The sequence below is a fragment of the Sceloporus undulatus genome, chromosome 4, assembly GCF_019175285.1.
Source record: "Sceloporus undulatus isolate JIND9_A2432 ecotype Alabama chromosome 4, SceUnd_v1.1, whole genome shotgun sequence".
NCBI classification, from domain to species: Eukaryota; Metazoa; Chordata; class Lepidosauria; order Squamata; family Phrynosomatidae; genus Sceloporus; species Sceloporus undulatus.
The window spans coordinates 94372862-94391542 of record NC_056525.1 but is presented as its reverse complement, the minus strand read 5'-3'; positions in this window follow the sequence as shown (position 1 = coordinate 94391542).

Below are 18681 nucleotides of genomic sequence, written 5' to 3'. Positions count from 1 at the left end.
TTCCCTGTTCCCAGATTTCCCAGGGTTGCTTGCTGGGCCAAGGAGAGGGAGAAAGCCTTGTTCTTAAAGGGAGGGACACACACACACCACTTTTTTCTTTCCCTTGCATGGCTGGTCTCCTTCCTCCTGCAGCAGGGAACAGCTGGTGAGAGAGCAAGAGAGAGGACATTTTGGAATTCCTCCTGTACAGGAGGGAGAAATGGAGGATACGTCTTAGAAAAGGAGGGCATCTAGGAGTTTCAGCCCTCACTGAAATCAGGCAAGTTTATGGATCAGCCCTGTCCTTTTTCTCTCTTGTGTGTGTTTGCATGCGGTTTTGAGGGAGTTTGCAAAGGGAAACCTCAGTTTGCCATCCTTTGAAACAACTTCTGGGGCAAAGAGGATTTTCCTTCCCGTTTCCCATCCTTCTCTGGAGCATGTGTGTGTATGTACTTGTGGAAATAAAAGTTTGGAGTATGCACCAAAAAGTTATTTCCAAGCTAGCAAGGAGGTTTGTCCTCATCTATATGAAACCCACATTTGCTTTCGACCCACTACTTTTAACCCCTTGTTGTGCTCTCTGTGTGATAAGCATTAGCAAATTTGCTTGCTTTCTGGGATGCCATTACTTTAACCATTTTCAGGATGGAAGCACATAGATCACTGTGTAAAAAAGTCCTTAGAGGGCTAGGTATGTCATGAGGTGTCATGATAGCCATGTTTAAATATTTAAAAGGATGTCATTTACAAGAGGGAATAAGCTTGTTTTCTGCTGTCTCACAGAGAAGAACTCCAAAGAAGGAACATTGGATTCAGACTACAGAAAAAGAGATTCCACCTGAATATTAGGATGAACATCCTGATGGCGAGATTTTTGAGAGTGAAATATGCTCTCTTGGAGTCTGGTGGGGCCTACTTCTTTGGAGGTTTTTAAACAGAGGCTTGATGACCAGTGCTTTAATGGCAAAAGGTTGGACTGGATGGCCATTGTGATCTCTTCCAACTCTATGATTCTATTAGCCAGTCGAAGTTTTTAAGATTTTCAGGGGAGGGCTTTCACTCATACCCACCACCATTATAGGCCTAACTAGTGAGGACATAGAAACATGAGAGACAACTTTCTCACAGCTTGGGTGGCTGTGTAACAGAGGTCTGGCTAGTCCCCTCCTTGCATTTTTTCTGCCGACAGGCTCAGACTTTTCCATTTTGGCAGGCCTTTGACATTGATTCATATATCAGCAGGGTGTTTGAAAGAAGTGTGCTATGTTTTTGTCTTGTAGCCTACTGATTACTTTAAAAATCTGTTTTAAACTGTTTTAGTCATGTGTCTTTTAAACAGAATTGTTATTCATTTTTTTTAATTTTTATAAAATAAGTTTTTAACTAAAGTTTCATTTTAAATTATTGTACATTGTTTTGAATCTCATGCCATGACAAAGACAGGGCAGCAATTAAATAAATACATACACTATGCTGCACTACACTACACTATTTTAAAGTACAATATGGGTTAGATCCAGAATTGCTTTTTCCACAAGTCAGAGGGCTTTGTGATAGAAAATTGAACTGAATGTAGAGGCATCCTTTTGTTAGTGTAGCTTCTTATTCAAGATCTTGTTCCATGACTTAAGATGCATTCTAGTTCCTCTAGAATGCAAGTTCTTCTAGAATGAAGCATAGAACACGTTTGATACACAAGGGCTGCATCTGCACTGCAGAATTAATGCAATTTGATACCACTTTAACTGTCATGAATCAGTCCTGTAGAATTCTGGGAGATATTTAGCCTTCTTTTTCAAGGAGCTCTGGTGCCACAACAGACTACAAATCCCAGGATTCCATAGGATGCAGCCATGACAGTTAAAGCAGTGTCAAATAGCATTAATTCTGCAGTGTGGCTGCAACCAAGGTTTTTCACAGCTTTTCAAAATGCACTGAAAAAATAATCCAGTTTGATGCCACTTTAACTGCCCTTGGCTCCATGTTGTGAAATGCTGGGATTTGTAGTTTGTTGTGGCACCTGACAGATGACTCAACTACAGATCCCAAGATTCCATTGCACGAAGCCATAACGGAAGTTAAAGTGGTGCCATCAAGGTGTCACGGGTAAACGCTCAACCCTCTTTTTGTGTCTGGTGGGGGGCTCTTAGCCTCTCAAAATGGTGGCACTTAGTCTTGACCCCCCCCTTCCCAAAATCCTGGCTACGTCCTTGAGCCAGGTAGGACTACCTCTCCCCCGCCAAGGGAATAAAAAGCTGGGTGCCTGCTGTGGTGGGCTCTCTGCCAGCGGGTTCGCCTCTGAAGGGGGTGACACCAAAGGGAGGGTGCCCCTTTGGTGGAGCTGCTTCAGGGGGAATGAGGGTGAGGGCCAGTCCCTCTGGTTTGTTGGGGTTACTGGTTTGAGTTGTCAACCTCAAACACCTGGCCTGCCAGCAGTACAATATGTGCTACAAGAAGGGCAAGGGAGGGGAAACAGTCCAGGGAGCAGCCATTACAACAATAATGGGCAGTGGGAGATATGGTAGGGAAAATCAGTTCTATCATTCTGGTAAAAGAGAGACACATAGGCCACTGGTTACTCCCAAACTGACCCCAATTCAAATAGTATGGATTGCCTTGGCAACAGGCCCCCTGGGCTGAAAATGCTACTGCTCAATGCCAGGTCAGTAAATGGTAAAACACCACTGATTCAGGATTTGATCCTGGATGAGCATGCCGACCAGGCTTCTATCACAGAGACCTAGCTGAATTAAGCTTGGGGAGCTACTGTACGTATAACAAAAGGAATATTCTAAGAGATTTTTGGAACAATGGGAAACTTACTTTTAGTAAGCAGATTCATTGCTTTCCCACATTAACACTAACTGACCATTATAAAGATCTGAAAGACCTAATCACCTTATTCAGCCCTTTAAATAATTTAGGGCAAGAAAGATTTGCATTATTCTGGCTCCTGTTACATTCTATCCCACTCCCACAATTATGTAAATATGCTTTTTATCTGAGTGTTTATTATCACTCTGTACTGCATTTGAAATGGTTTCATAGCCATGAAAGCACATGAGAAAATAAAAACCAGTTAGTCTTAAAGGTGCTGCCATCTTACTTTTTCTTTGCCCCCTCCTTCCCCTTCCTGCCTCCTTTTTATGCCACAAGAGATTAATACAGCTGCTTTTGAACATTTTCAGACTGTAAATTCATAGACCTTGTCAGTGGCAAAATTCCAGTCAGAGGCAGGAAAACCAAGAAGCAGCTGGTCCAATGATGGGTTGAGTTTATCATCCTGCAAACTGTTGCAGTGCGGTTATTATGGTTCGCTATTGTCACTTTATTTTGAATCACATTTGCATTCTTTCATGTAGCAACTGTAACTGAATCTACAGTGTTCTAATTTTGGTTTAGTGCAGTAATGTTAAATTGATCTGAAATGAATATGTAGAATTACTCGAGGTATCTGCTAGATGACAGCCACACTGTTTTCTGTCTTGCTGAAGATTTGCTGTCTGCAATGGACCCTTTGCTGACTCATACTGTGGCAAGATTTTAGCAATCTGAAAATACAAACAAATATGGACATACTATGTCCAGCATGATTTATGGTGAGTAAAGCTTGTAGGTAACTTGCTACAAACAACACGTTCTGGTAATTAATACCTTTTACTATAACAAATGTTAGGTAGTGTTATGATATCTACATAAAAACAGATAACCCAATTCCTTTTCTGGTGTAGTTCTAGCTGTTTAGTTCATTTTCATATGAATGTCTCATTGTCATATTCAGTAGATGAATGATGATGATAGAACTAAATACATAATAATCAAGAGCAAGCAGTTTTTAGATCATCAAATGTCATTTACTATTTCTATCATCAGCTTCAGCCAGCATGGCCACTGGCCAGGGATAATAGGTACTGTAGTTCAGGTATACCTGGAGGACTACAGGTTCCTCAGTCCAGTCATAAATAAAGAAATGGCTGTGGTTCAAGCAAAGCACACATTACTGGATACAATGCATTGGACCAAGGGTTTTATTTGATTCATTAAAAGAGATTCTGTTGATGGAACAGATCTCTCTTTATAAAGAATTGTCACTCCATTTTCATAACAAGAGGTGTAGATCCAACTTAGTGGTTTTGGCAACATCTTCTGATTTCCCCACTACACACTTATCTGTGTGATCTTTTGGATGGAATTTAATAGGAACACTTCCTATCTTGTGATACTCCCAGATCCTATTTCAGATACTCTGCTACTTTAAATTATATTTTTAACATGCCCCATATATTTATTCTCAGGGTAGCTGCATACACTTAGTGGAGAGAAGCATTCATTTTATTATCCATTAAATACTTTTTAACTTGACTACAAAATTATATCCAAGTTATTTTTGCTTGCCTTGCTGGATCATGCCAGCCTGTTTCATGGCCAGCTTGTATTCTCTTCAAGATATTTCTGTTTGTTAATCTGATGGGAACCAGCCATCACTGGTTTCTCTGTCCACCTGCTGACTCTCCAGTGCCATCCTTCTGGCATCTTGTCCATCTGTTAAGTGTTTCCACACAAAATGCATTAACACACATTATTTTCAGTGCGGCTTTCATTGATGGGATAGACTAGCTGCTTTTACATTTCTCAGGTCACATTAAGTGCAAATCAACCTGTGGAAAGGGTCTTACAATTATCTTTCAATTGTGCTTCGAAATTGCTCACCAGCTATTCGCAAAACTACTTGCTCTAAATAATCTTGATGGCAGTATTTTAAAAACCTCACATGCACTGTATTTTGATGTTAGATTCTTCTTGGTAATGTGCAGCCAGGTCTTATGTGCATTTATTTCAAAGGAAGTCCCATTGAATTACATGGACTAACTTCTATGAAAAAATTGCAGTTATGTTGAGTAAAGACAGCCAAGCTGGCCTGCAGATCCATGTGTTTGGATGCTTGTGTGTTCTTACACATGGGTATTTTTAAACCCATGCATGTCCAGTGGCAGGACAGCATGAAGGCGTGAGACGGGTAATTCACCTCCTTTCCCTTGCATCACTTTCCTGATTAAAATTATCCATCAGAGAAAAAAAAAACATGTATCTAGACCATGGTGTTGTTGCCCCTGAACTATTTATCCATGTTGTGGTGCAGATCCAATTTCTCCTCCTTAATTAGTGAAGGCTGTCACTAATTTCTCCCTTGATTTTATTTGATATACTGACAAAGACATGACATCCCCAGAACCTCCTTCCCTTCAGTCTTGGACCCAAACCTTACACTGTTCAATAGCCATCCCCTTTCCCCCATACAGTTCTGTAGTAGTGATCTTATGTACATGTAATTGCAACCTTTTTACAGGTATAACATTTTTGGAAATATAGAGGCGTTACAAACCGCCACTTTGCAGCGGTCTGCCAGCGCTGCTCTTTGCTCCGCGAGGGAGTCGCAGCATACAAACCGTGCGACTCCCTCGTGGAGCAAAAAAGAAGCTCCAAAATGGAGCTTCTTCCTACGGCGCCGTTATGACATCGCGAGGCGCCCATGGCGCACTCACGATATCATAACCAGCACGACCCATCTGGACGCTATGCGTCCAAGATGTAAAAATGGCGGCGGCCGTGTGGAACGGCTGCTGCCATTTGTCACGGACTGAGTCCGTGATAGGGAAAGGGGCGTATAGAAGAGACGCCCCTTTTTAAAAATGGGACATCCTGAGGACGTCCAAAATGGCGATCTATAACCCGCCTTCATATTGTTGCATGTAAAGCTGATTAGGTTGGTAAAGTTTGGTTGGATGTGGGTTATGTTTTTAAGGATACCTCCTGTCTGCTTAGAGGAAATCAGAGTTTTATAGTAACATGAGAATAGTCACACTGGATCAGAAAAGACCAATGCAGTCAGTAGCTAGCCTATAAAAATCTCCCATGTAGGATGTGAATAAACTGTGTCAGGGTGGGCCCTCACCTGCTCCCCAGAGCAACACAGCCATCTCAGGGAGCAGAGTGTGCCAAGCGTGATGAATTGGGTCTCTCTTTTGAAAGTCTCCACATTAACACCAATCCTGACCCAGAGAGCAAGTCTCTCCAGAACTACTTAGGCTCATAACAAAGCATTATTGGAGAAATGCTCTTGGAGTTTTACTGTGCCAGTAGCAGAGCCAGTCTCTACAGACACCTTGTTCACAATGCCTGGCCCTCAAATCAAGGCATTTGGGGTGTAGGCAGCTCTAAAGAGGGCAGTGTGTACTGCTTTTTGTGACTAGTGCTGCTTCAGGCAGAAGGTAAGCAACAGTATTATAAGAATGGAAGAATGTAGCCAGTCCAGGTGGGGAGGAAGGGACAAGAAAAGCAGTAGTGACAGCATGGGGAAGAGAGGGAGGAAAGTTAGCTCATAGTGCCATGAAGGATGGCCATAGGCCAAAAGGTCTCCCCAAGTCTGAACATGAACCTAGCAAGGTAGATGCCACTACTCCTGTCCACAGGAAGTAACAGGCTCAAGTAATCTGAGCCTTACCAATGCCATGGACTAGAAGCCAGTACTTTCTTGATCACTAGAAATGAATCCAAAAATGGGATTAAAAAAACATCTTGTCCCTTCTGTTTGGTAGGGAAAAGCTCACTTCAATCCTTGGCAGAGCTGTCCCTTTAAACTGTTTCATGTGTGTTTCCATAGCCTTAAGTTGTGCCTGTAAAAGCACCATCTGTTGTTTATAAATCTGTTGAGCGTTTTGTTACCACCTCACTTCATTTACATCATCTCCATCCATAGTAGCAATTGCAGGTTGAAGACTTTATTCACTTGGCACTTTCTGATTGTTCCCACTATCTAAATCAAGTGCAATTGAACTCTCAGTGGAATTTCTTAATTACTACCATGTTGTCTGCATATCCTCCAGCCATACCAATCTGACAGCCACAGTCCCAATTAACCTTCTATTGCCCCACATTCTATTCTGTCTCTCTTCCTCCCCCTTTGTCCCTGGCATAATTCAGTTGCTGCAAACTGCAAACAAAGAGGTAAAGTAGTTTGTGCTCAGTTATCTCAGCAGGAGGAGAGGAGAGTTAGGAACAGAATCCATCTCGGACTGAGAGACAGCTTTCTGGGCCTCACATTACCCAGTCAACACTTTCCCCACCACCCATTATATGGCTGTGAAATCAATAATGACAGCAACTGTACCTAACCAGGTTGACATATCTGGGTCAACCTCTAGGCCTTTGGTCCTGAACATGATTTGACCTATCCTGGCTAACAAAAACAAACAACCTCCCCTAACAAAACAAAAATCTTGATCCTGTGTAAATAATTTTCAGGCTGCTACAGCTACTTGTAAAAGCAACAGCCGCAGACAGCTTATTTCTTCGCATCAGGTAGGAGAAGGATACTTGTGGCTGGGAGGAGGAATGTGGGGGCAGTTCAGGAACCTGTGGGGCAAGTTGACAAGCCAGGACCTCAGAGGGCAAGACCTGATGATTCTGGCTAATTTAGGGCTGCTGGAGCCAATGAGAATTATTTTACTCAGAAGTAGTGCTGTTCCACACAAGGCTCTGCAAGTTCCTTTCACACCATGTGTCACCATGTGAAGGATGGCTGAGAGCCAACAGGTATTCCCGATTGGAAACAGTAGCTGAGCAAGGTAGATTTTCACCACTTTTGTCTATTCATTCAGCTTGAGCAAGGAGAATTCCACCTACCAGGCATCCTTAGGCAATGAGGCAGGGATGGGAAAATGTGACATCTGGGGATGTGATGAAAGCTTGTTGCTGTTTGTTAAAGATAAGGTTTTTTTTTTTTTTTCAATTTTCTTGGTGCTTGACTCAAGTATTTATGAGCTTTGAAATTTAGCACCTGCTTGGCAGAGGTGTGAGAATTTGCAGACACTTCATTTGCAAAACAAGTATCAGTGGGGGCACTTCAAAAATAATTTTGATATTCAGGCCTTTTTTGCTGAAATAATAAAAGTAACAGTGCCTCAGTCATTAATTTACTTGTGTGCGTCTCAGTCAAGGCAATTTGAATTATTCCTCTTGGCTGCAAGCGGGGGGAGGGAATTCCATTGTAAAGATACACACAGGGCATTCATTCTTGTTAGGCTTTATCACACGAGGGAAACTGGAGAGTTAAAGTGGGGGCAATTCAGGGTCATTCAGAGCTTTAGAGACAACTTTGCAGTTGCTTATCACATGACGTTGCACCCAATCCAGAGAAGATCTAGGGAGAATGTGAGGGGAATCAAGAAATAAGCAAATTCGCAAAATTACCGGATTTGCGTGTCCATTTTGCCTGTGAATTGACTCCCTTCACATCATGCCTGCCATGTGGAAAGCAAGCCTCAGATGACTTCATTTCCCAGGGTGCCTTGCTGTCTTCCCTTAAACACACACTCTCCCCTCTTTAGGCTCCCTGGCTATCTTTCCTCCTCTAATTAAGGGAAGAGCTAATGGGATAAGACAGAGAGACGGCATTTTGAAAGTCCTTCTGGATAGGAGGGAGACATGGAATACATGCCATGGAAAAGGAGACAATTGAATCAGGCAGGACTATGGACCCTGTGTGTGTGTGGTTTTGGAGTTTGCAAATGGAAGTCACATTCTGCCTTCCTCCTTTTGGGGCTTCTGTGGCAAAGAGGATTCCCCCCATATCCCCTCCCCTCCCCAGAGCATGTGGGGGGGGGGCACTTGTGGAAATGACAGTTTTGAGCATGCTCAGAAAAGGTATTTCTACACTGGCAATGGGGATTTGTTTGTCTCCTTTTGATAGCCAAATCCGCATTGGACCCACTTTAATGTGCTTTTAACCCCTTGTTGTGCTGCGTGTGTGTGATAACCAATAGCAAATGGGCTTGCTTTTGTGGAATGCCAGCACTTTAACCATTTTTGGGATGGAAGCACATAGGTTGACGTGTGATAAAGTCCACTAGGAAGGGAGTTTTATGGATCACACCACAATTGCAAGAAGAGTTAGAAAGAGAAAGACAGCTGAGGGTTTATAGCCCACATTCTTCAGAAAATTTTCAGGAATCATTTGCTTGTCTGAGTGAGTGACCGTGTTGAAATATCTCATTCTTCACAGAGGAGCAAGAACAGGAAGAACATCACTAGTGACATGTATCTTCAACCTGGTCTCCCATGCCTAGTCCCAGTGGCCCTTGAAAGCCTCTGTACTCCTCCCCCATTAAAAAAAATAGGGGGTGAGTCTATAAAAAGTAAAATTCTGTTTCTGAAATTTACAACCAGTGGATTTAACAATTCTACTTCCTCCAGATCAACCCTCCAGAGAACTCAGATTTTGAAAATAGAACTGAAATAAGAACTGACTCCTGGGTCCTTACACATGACACAATTATAGCACTATGATTACACTTTAACTGTCATGGCTGCATCCTTATGAAATCCTGAGACAGACAGCTTAGGGGGCAGATTTAGAATTCTCTGCCAGAAAGCTTCTCTGGTGCCCCTCTCCCAAGTACAAACCCCAGAATTTCAGTGTAATGGAATTGCAAGTGGAATCATAATGCTATAACTGTGTAGTGTGAAAGGCCCCTGATTGTTTCTGATATGTCAAGTCAGCTGATTTTTGGATGCTATAGAGTGCTGAAAGAGTATTGGGGGCAAAATTTGGTCCCTGAAAAATTCTAATGCCATGAGGGTCAGAAGCCCCTTATGGCTTGAGGCCAGAGGCCAGGCAGACAGGTATTTTGCCCATCCCTGTAAAAGCCCTGCAAAGTGTTGAGTCCCAGGCTACAAAACAATAAATAGTAGCATATGAACTAGATGGTTAAGGAGTCACAAACTTAAAGTATAAGTTACAGAGGTAGACAACTAGAGAGTCCCAAAACAAAAATAAAACATAAGGTTTTACCATATCACATCAAACAGTTTTCAAGGAAAGTGGGGACAGCTGGCAAGATCTGCAGCCAAAATATACTTTGCTTCTAGAAGCATTACATTTCTTTGTTGTTGTTAACTGCTGTCAAGTTGATTTTGGCTTATAGTGATCCTATGAATGAGAGACCTCCAAGTCACCCTGTCACCAACAAACCAGCTCAGGGCTGTGGCTTTCTTGACTGAGGGGTAGGCAACCTTTTTGAGCCGGGGGCCGGGTTGCTGTCCCTCAGACAACTGGGGGGCCGAAGCCAATAAATAAATAAATAAATAAATAAATAAATTTTTAAAAAATAATTAAATAAATAAACCGGGACAAATGTAGGACAAAAATTTCAAATGGAGGACACTTTTTAAAAAAAATGGAGGACATGCTAACAAATTTGCTGATTTTTTAAAAAATGTTAATATAAATGCATGTTTCAGAGGCTTCTATAGACAATTGCCCCCCTTGCCTGCCGCTTGCCCCCCCTTGCCTGCCTCCTCCTAATAGGCCAAAGGCCCCACGCCCCTCACGCAAGAGGCCAAAGGCTTCGGCGGCAATCAGCGGCAGGACCGGGCTGGGGCCGGTCCCAAGGCCTTGCCGGGCCGCATCCGGCCCGCGGGCCGCAGGTTGCCTACCCCTGACTGAGTCTATCCATCTAGAATGAGGTCCTTCTTTTTCTGTACTGCTTTCTGCCTTACCAAACATTGGCCCAGAACAGACGGGCCTTTGAGGCGCCCTCGTCACGTGTGAGGGCTGCCTGGTGGGTGGAGCATCAGAGCTGCAGCGTGCCCACCAGATGTGGCATGTGACGGTTACACTGCAGCTGGCAGCCTTCAAAAGAGCCGTTTTGGGGGGCTCCTTTTTTCCTGCGCAGCAGCGCCATGCACTTTGCATGCTGCGGTGCTCCTGCACAGGAAAGAGAGGCATCGAGGAGGCGCCACTTTTTGGCAGTCTGTGCATTGCCTTTTCTACCGTCACACTTTCTCATGATATGGCCAAAGTATGGCAATCTCTGTTAAGTCATCTTGACTTCTAGGGAGTGATCAGGGATGATTTGCTCTAGGACCCATTTATTTGGTCTTTTTAGATTAATCCATAGAACTCTTCTTCAGCACCACATTTCAAATTAATTGATTTCACTGTCCAGGTTTCACAATACATAGGAATTGGAAATATGATGGCATGGACTATCTTAATTTTAGTATTCAGTAATATAACTCTACACTTCAGGATCTTGTCTAATGTCTTTATAACTGCCCTTCCAAGTCCTAGTCTTCTGATTTCTTGACTGCAGCCTCCATTCTGATTAATGACTGAGCCAGGGTATGGAAAATCTGGAACTATATCAACATTTACATTGTCTACTTTAATATTATATAAATCCTCTGTGGTAATGATTTTTGTTTTCTTAATGTTTAACTGCAAACCTGTCTTTGCACTTTCTTTCTTGACTTTCTTGAGTAATTGTTTCAAGTCTTTTCTTTTTTCTGCTAGTAGTGTAGTGTCATTTGCATTAAGATGCAGCATATCTTACATTGTTGACGTTCCTTCCTCCAATTTTAATGGCTTTTTCCTCCAATTCCGATCCTGATTTATCTATGAAATGTTCAGTATACAGTCCCAATAGTGAGGTTTATATTGCTGAGCTTCTGAGGACACCCCCCCCCATCTCCCTGAACTTGGTTGCAGGCATTTTTGTAGCTGGTCACCCTGTGGAGAAGACATTTACCTAGGGGAGACCTCCTTGGACCTCTGGAATCCTCTTCTTTGGAACATGCTCGACTTGGGGCTGCCTTGAAGATTGTTCAGAAACTTCAGCTGGTCCAAAGAGCTGCAGCCAGACTGTTAATGGAGGCAGATTATAGAGACCACACAATGCCCCTATTGAAACAGCTCCACTGGCTGCCAGCTTGTTTCCAGACAGAATTCAAAGTGCTGGTTATGACCTATAAAGCCCTATATGGCTCAGGTCCAGGCTATTTAGCAGACTGTATTTCCTTGTATGAACTGGCCCGGGTTCTGAGATCTTCAGGAGAGGCCCTTCTCTCAGTCCCATCACCATCACAAGCACAGCTGGTGGGGACACAAGAGAGGGCCTTCTCAGTGGCTGCCCCATGACTGTGGAACTCCATTCCCAGAATGGTCCCCTGTTTGATGTCCATCCACCAAAAGGCTAAGACGCTTTTGTTTAGGCAGTATAAAACAGAAAGCTTTTAAAGAACGCCCTGGGGGATGGTGTGTTGTTTTAATATACATAGTTTTTAAAGTGCTTTAATCTTTTTAATTGCATTCTCTTTTCAAACAAATGATCTGTTTTAATTTTGAAACAATTTAATTCTATTTTAACTGTCACTTTTGTAAGTTTTTAATTGTAATTTTAGACTGTAAGCGGCTTTGGGTCCCAATTTTGGGAGAAAGGCGGAATACAAATTAATATAATAAGTGAGGAATAAGTAGCTGAGTACTTTTCTTGGTAGTCTGAAGTCAAGGTTTGGCCTTCAATAGGCATCATTCTCACACACTGGCAGGGGTGCAGCTTGTATTATCTCTGGGACTCCTGGGTCTATGGACACAGTCACCTCTTTGCCATTCTCAGATTCTGAGGCCTCAAACTGGTTTTAAATGGAGGAGACCTTCCAACAGAACCATGATATCCTTGCCTCATTGGAAGACATTTGGGATTATTAATCTTTGAGCGCTATCCTGCATAAGTTTTTTTTAGTCCTCTTTTATGAAACCATCTGAATTGGCAACCATCATTACATGTGGTAGTGATGAATCCCACAGTTTAGACACTTACTTACCAGGCTGTTACAGTTTCTTAATGAAGACCATTATAATTAAGGTCCATTCTTTATCCTTTCTTTTCTCTTTTTGGGAGGTGGGATAATGTACCCATCCTGAAAAAGCATAGGAAGCATAAGAAGATCCTCACATGGAATGCTACCTAGTTCACCACCTGTGCTGGCTACATCTTGCCATTGTGAACGTGTCACAAGGCCAGTGTATTTTTTTCTATCCTGTTTTTGGAATTTTGCATTCTAGAGACATTGAGGACTTAGAAGCACTTTCCCCCCCTAATACTCTAGTTCAATTCATGCATAGCTTCACTCCTTTAGTTCTTGGTCTACTGCTCATAGTATCTAGTAGCCTTGTCCTGAACCCCTTTACTGGATATTGCCCTTTGTTGCTTTTGGAGACTGTAGCTTCATCAATGAGTGCTTCTGTAAGACTGAACATAATGGACTCAGTGATAAATGATTTCATTCTTGCCTAGCCTAGACTTGTTGTCTGCCTGTCATGCTCTCTTTCCTCAAGTCCATGGCTGTTGAAATCCAACTAAGCAGGCAACACAAGGTTCTTGTCATGCCTCATTTGCCCTGTTTCTCTTGCTGCACCTCTTCTCTTAAGGCCGAGCAGCCTAGCATGGACATTGGCCTCCATATATCATGGTGGCTCCATCAAAACAATGAAAAGAGAAGCATTTTTCTAGGACTGCTATAGTGCTTCCATTCTATTGTGAGAATATGAGAATTCATGCGTGAGCAGTTCAGCAGGCAGTAAAGCAGAAACCCTGTCATATGGTGATGACTCAGTTCTGGCTCTCTAGGTGTTTGCATGCAATAAATTGACTGAAACCTCCATTGTGATTTATCTTTGAAAAGTAACTTTTGAAAACACATGCAAAGCAGAAAGTTCTAAGAAGCAGCAGTGCTCACAATGACATACAGTTGTTGCCCAGAGGGTACAGAGTGGGCCTTTGATCTTTTATTGAATCTTACAACCATTTTTAAAAGCTCGCTGCCCCATTGATATAGTACAGTTTCATGTTTTGTTTCTTATAAATTATATAATTTACCTTTTATCTATTCTTGTTGGATTTCTATTGAGCTTAGATTACAAACAAGCTTGTATTTTAATTTATTTGGGGGGGGGAGGGGTGATATGTACTTTTTCACCTAAAATAAAGATATTTTTTATAGATATTCATGGCCATTTATAATAATTTTGAAGAATTCATCATAGGAATATCCAGGACTCAATAGGAACTAAATATAACTTTAAAGTAATGGTAATTCCAGGGGAAAAAGCAGACTGCGTCATCTGTCGACAGTTTGATAGTCTGTGATATGTGTAACCAATTGTTCTTATTTACATTAATTTGCATTGTGAAAAGCAATTTTACAGTTTCAGTCAGGCTTAATAGGCAATTTGCAGCTCTGTGCCTAATGGCATAGTTACTTAAGCCTGCCCCAGGGATGCTTTCTAGCCCTAATACAGACAAAACCTTTTAAATGTTCGATTGAACATCTTTAAAAAAGTCAAAAGCCTTTCGCTATTAGACCTGGTTTGTACTTGCCTTGTCATATTTAATACTACCATTGGATATGGGCTTTGATTCAGGTGCCATTCTTCTCTGTAATGCTGAGGTCGTGATTCCATTTGCCAAAACGTGATGACACAAATGAATTATGTTGTTTTTACCAAGGACATAGTAATGAAATGAGAAGCTTGAACAATGCGTATGAAGTGTTTTCACTGATGTGAGTGTATACTGTACAGTATCTGTATATGCAGTTCCACAAGGCTTCCTGGCTTCTTTTTATATCTTTGCCCCATATTGACATACTCCTGCTTTATATATGAATAAACACATGCAGTGGACGTTTGCCTGTTTTAAAATGCATAATGCCTCTGTTCTCATCCAGCTGCCTTTACCAGTTTGGTTTGGTGCTTAGTTTAGAGACTGATTTTACTATTTCAGTAGGGGCAGGAATAGTGAGAGGGTCAAATTTGGCCTGTCAAGGTGGATGCTGCAATCCTTGGAGTCCCCCGCACTACCCTTTGCATATTTTCATTTCTGTTTATCTATCTATGCACACACACACACACATGCACACTATTGCATAGCTTAAAATTGTTTCTGATTTATGGCGACCCTAAGGTGAACCTATCAGGGGTTTTCCTGGGGGTGGGGAAACCCAATGGATTTCCATGGCTTAGCAGGGAATAATAATAACAACAATAATAATACTTTTATTTATATCCTGCCTCTTTGTCGATGACAATCGAGGCAGCTTACAAGTTAAAACTTACATAAAATACCACATCCCCAATCTCACCCTTCCTTTAGAACATCAATTAAACCTTAACAATTTAAAATCATACGTTAAAAACAACTTCACAGCAACATTAGTGTCAACATCAACAATAAGGCAAAAAACTTTAGAGAATTCAAAGACATTAAAGGGTTCAAGTTGGTGGCTGGGTTTTCAGTTCGGGAAAGGCCTGCTGAAAGAGATCCATCTTGACAGCTTTTTTAAAGCTGTCTAGACTGGTAATGTGATGGCTCTCTTTCGGCAGGGAACCTAACACTGATCTCCAGAGTTGTAGTCCCAAACCTAAACCACAAACTGCTACACCACACTGTCTCTCATATACATATACATATACATATACATATACATATATATATAGAGAGAGAGTGAGTGAGAAAGTGAGTTCAATGAAACGTGTTCAGGGTGCCTTACCAGACCATCTGTGGCTACCAACTCCTGATTTAGATCCATTTATGGCCTGACATGATCATGTATTTCCCAACATGAGCCTACCTGGCATTTGAGATGAGAAGATTACAAATTTACATTTTTGGATTTCAGGTCCAGAATCCAAGAATTAGCAGGGCCATCAATCTTTGACAAGTTGGTAGTAGCACCTGTATGTGTGAAGACACTACATCAATTTCAAACAGCTGTGGCTTTGAACATGTAATCCTGGCAGAGATGAGGGAAGCATATACTGTCTTTCTGAAAGGTTTTATCAGCGCGGATTCAAACCCTTGTCTCCAAAGTGGTCTCCAACAACTAAATATTTAAAGCATTCACATGAAAAGAATTAATACATTTGAGAAATGTGCACAAATTTTAATAAAATGGAGAAAAACATGGACATTTGAAAAAATGAGTGCTATTAATGTGTAAAAATGTTCATGAACATATAGACAAATTTCCAATAAGTAGTGTTATGTAAACCTGACCACCCAGTACATGCACCAATTATGAGTTCTGAGGAGGATATTGGCAAGATAGTAGGAGGGGTCGTGGTGGCTTAGCGGTTAAGACACTGATGATTGCCTGGTTGACAGGTCAGCAGTTTGAGAGCAAGTGCTGTGTAATGGAGTGAGATCCTGTCATTAGTCCCAGTTTCTGCCAATCTAGCAGTTCAAAAGCATGTAAAAGTGCAAGTAGATAAATAGGTACCACTTTGATGGGAAGGTGACAGAATTCTGTGCAGTCATGCTGGCCACATGATCATGGAATTGTCTTTGACAACGCTGGCTCCCTTGACTTAGTAACAGAAATGAGCACTGCCCCCCTACAGCTGGACACGACTAGACAAACTTGTCAAAGGGCAAATGTTTACCTTTACCTAGAGTTTTACAGCTTTCACATCTCTGCTATATAGCCAGTGGTATCTCTCTCCCTCTCCTGCCTTTTATTATGGCACTGAATTTTCCTGGGTACCATACTCTTTGCTCTCTGATTATGACCCATTGAGCAGCTCTGCCGCACTTTCTGTGTTCTGCTGTGAGTATCTCCTGGCTATCAAGGTAAACAGGCATTACCCTATCTTGGTGCTGCAAGCCCACAAAAAGGCAGAGAATCTTGGCAAGTTTGGGACACACTCTTATCTTCAAGAGCCATGAAGCATGGGAAGGCAATTGAATGACTGCTGCTATCTCTGGACACTGTGTTCAGCTACTGCCTTTTGCCTTTCTTTTTCTATCAGTGGATGTGATTAAGCAGCCACAGAAAAACTGAATGATGCAGAAGAATTTCTGTGTCTCCAGTACCATTCTGAAGTATTCAAGTGGATATAAAAATTCCATTTGCGAGCATGTATTTTTACAGAGAGATCTGGAGGAAGAAGACATGGAACAGGAAGGAGGGGGCTGTGCAGTGGTGTTGTGAAGAAATGAAAAACATTAATAGAAATAATTAGAAGGCAAATGAACACAATTTAGTCAGGGCTTATGAGTTGGGATGCAACAGTAGAATTATACTTGTTGCCTTTTTAGCAAATGTATATAAACCCAGAAAACAGATGGTGTGTGTGTGTGTGGGGGGGGAGCACTTGTATTCTTTTAAACTCAAAAAATATTTCAATACAAAAAGAAAAACTAAAAAATCCATTTGGAAAAATAACAACGTGAGTCTTATTTTATATGTTTGAGTTCAACTAATGCTGCTTTTTACTGGTGGTTCCAATTACTCACTATGCTAAACAAAGTGAACCTGTTGTTTGGTTGTAGCTTTAGCATTTTGTCTTCTAATGGCAGGGGTGAGCAATATACAACCTGCAGCCTTCATATTTCTCTGTTTTTATGTCCCACACTGTCCCTGATGCTGCAGACATTTTGATGACAGCCATTGTCATACTACTAATATCAATCTATGGCTTTCTATTCTTCCCTTCCTCTCATTTGCATATAGCTGTAGCACTCTTTTGCAGCACTAAGAGCCACTGCAGTTGTCCCTAAATTTCAGAGGTAACACTGGTGGCAGTGACAAGTTCAGGGGTTGTGAATGCTTGGAGAGCTAATGTAGCAAAAGTACTTAGCATGCTTGATTTTGGAGATGTGATGCCACAGGTAATCTGGCTCATTTCTCTTCAGTTTGGTCGATACTACAAAGATGTTGCGAAAATACAACTGGGGAAAAGAATACTACTTTCAGCTTGCTAAATATAAATATACAGGAAGCCCCTAGGCACAAGAAGACTGGGCTAGGGACCAGAGGATTGTCAGACACTGGAATTGGTTGAAACGTGGAACCCAAAATGAAAATACATTTTGGCCATGAAAATGTAAATAACATACTATAACATACCATAATCACTTTTGGATGCACACAAAAGTTAAATTAAAACACTACACTACACTACACACATACATACGCATGGTCCCACATCAGCCTTGGAGATAAGAAGAGCTGATAAAAGAGTGGAACCTGTTAAATTAATGGAATGTGTCTGTAATTTGTAATTGCTGAAAGAGCAAGTTGTTGGAAAGTGAGGCTTGGGAAAAAGCTTGGGAAGCCTGTAACGGACAAATAGGTAAAATATGGAAAAAGTACATGTTCTCATTCTGGATTTAAATTATCAAAGTATCTTAATTTAACCAAAATTTAGGAGAGTGCAATGTAAATAAAAATCAAATGCATCCTATGAACCTTTTGTTTTAGTCAATGGAGATAGGCAATTGAAGTCTTAGGAAATGCATCACAGTGTGGAACACTAAATACCACATATTGTTGCATGATAACCTACTGAAACTTTGGCTGTGGATTGCCAGCCTCCCCACAGCATTCTCTTTAAAATTCTTACTGAACTTACAATATGTATTTCAATTACAATACTTCATTACAGCATCCAGCTTACATCTCGACCATCCAATTTTTCAATTAAACACTTGCATGCAAAATGACCTTCATGCCTGTCTCTCTCAAAGTGCCCAACCATAACAGCATGAATGACAAGCTGAAACTAGTTCAACTCCAGGCCAACTCCCAGTCCAATTATAAAAGCAGAGGAAAAGGGAAAAGGCGATTTGAATGGAATAGCTGTTGAATACAGAAATGATGACATGACCTCAGAAAATTTGATGGGGATGTTTGCCAGAAAAGGGGAGAGGGAACAGCTGGGGTGGTATGGGTATATGTTGAGATCAACAAGTTGTAAAGAGACCAAACAAATCCTACAGACTGCCAAGTTACAGCATGCCAAGACTGCCATTGCAACTTGCTATTTGATAACAAAAAATGACAGTTTCCTCCCCCCACCCA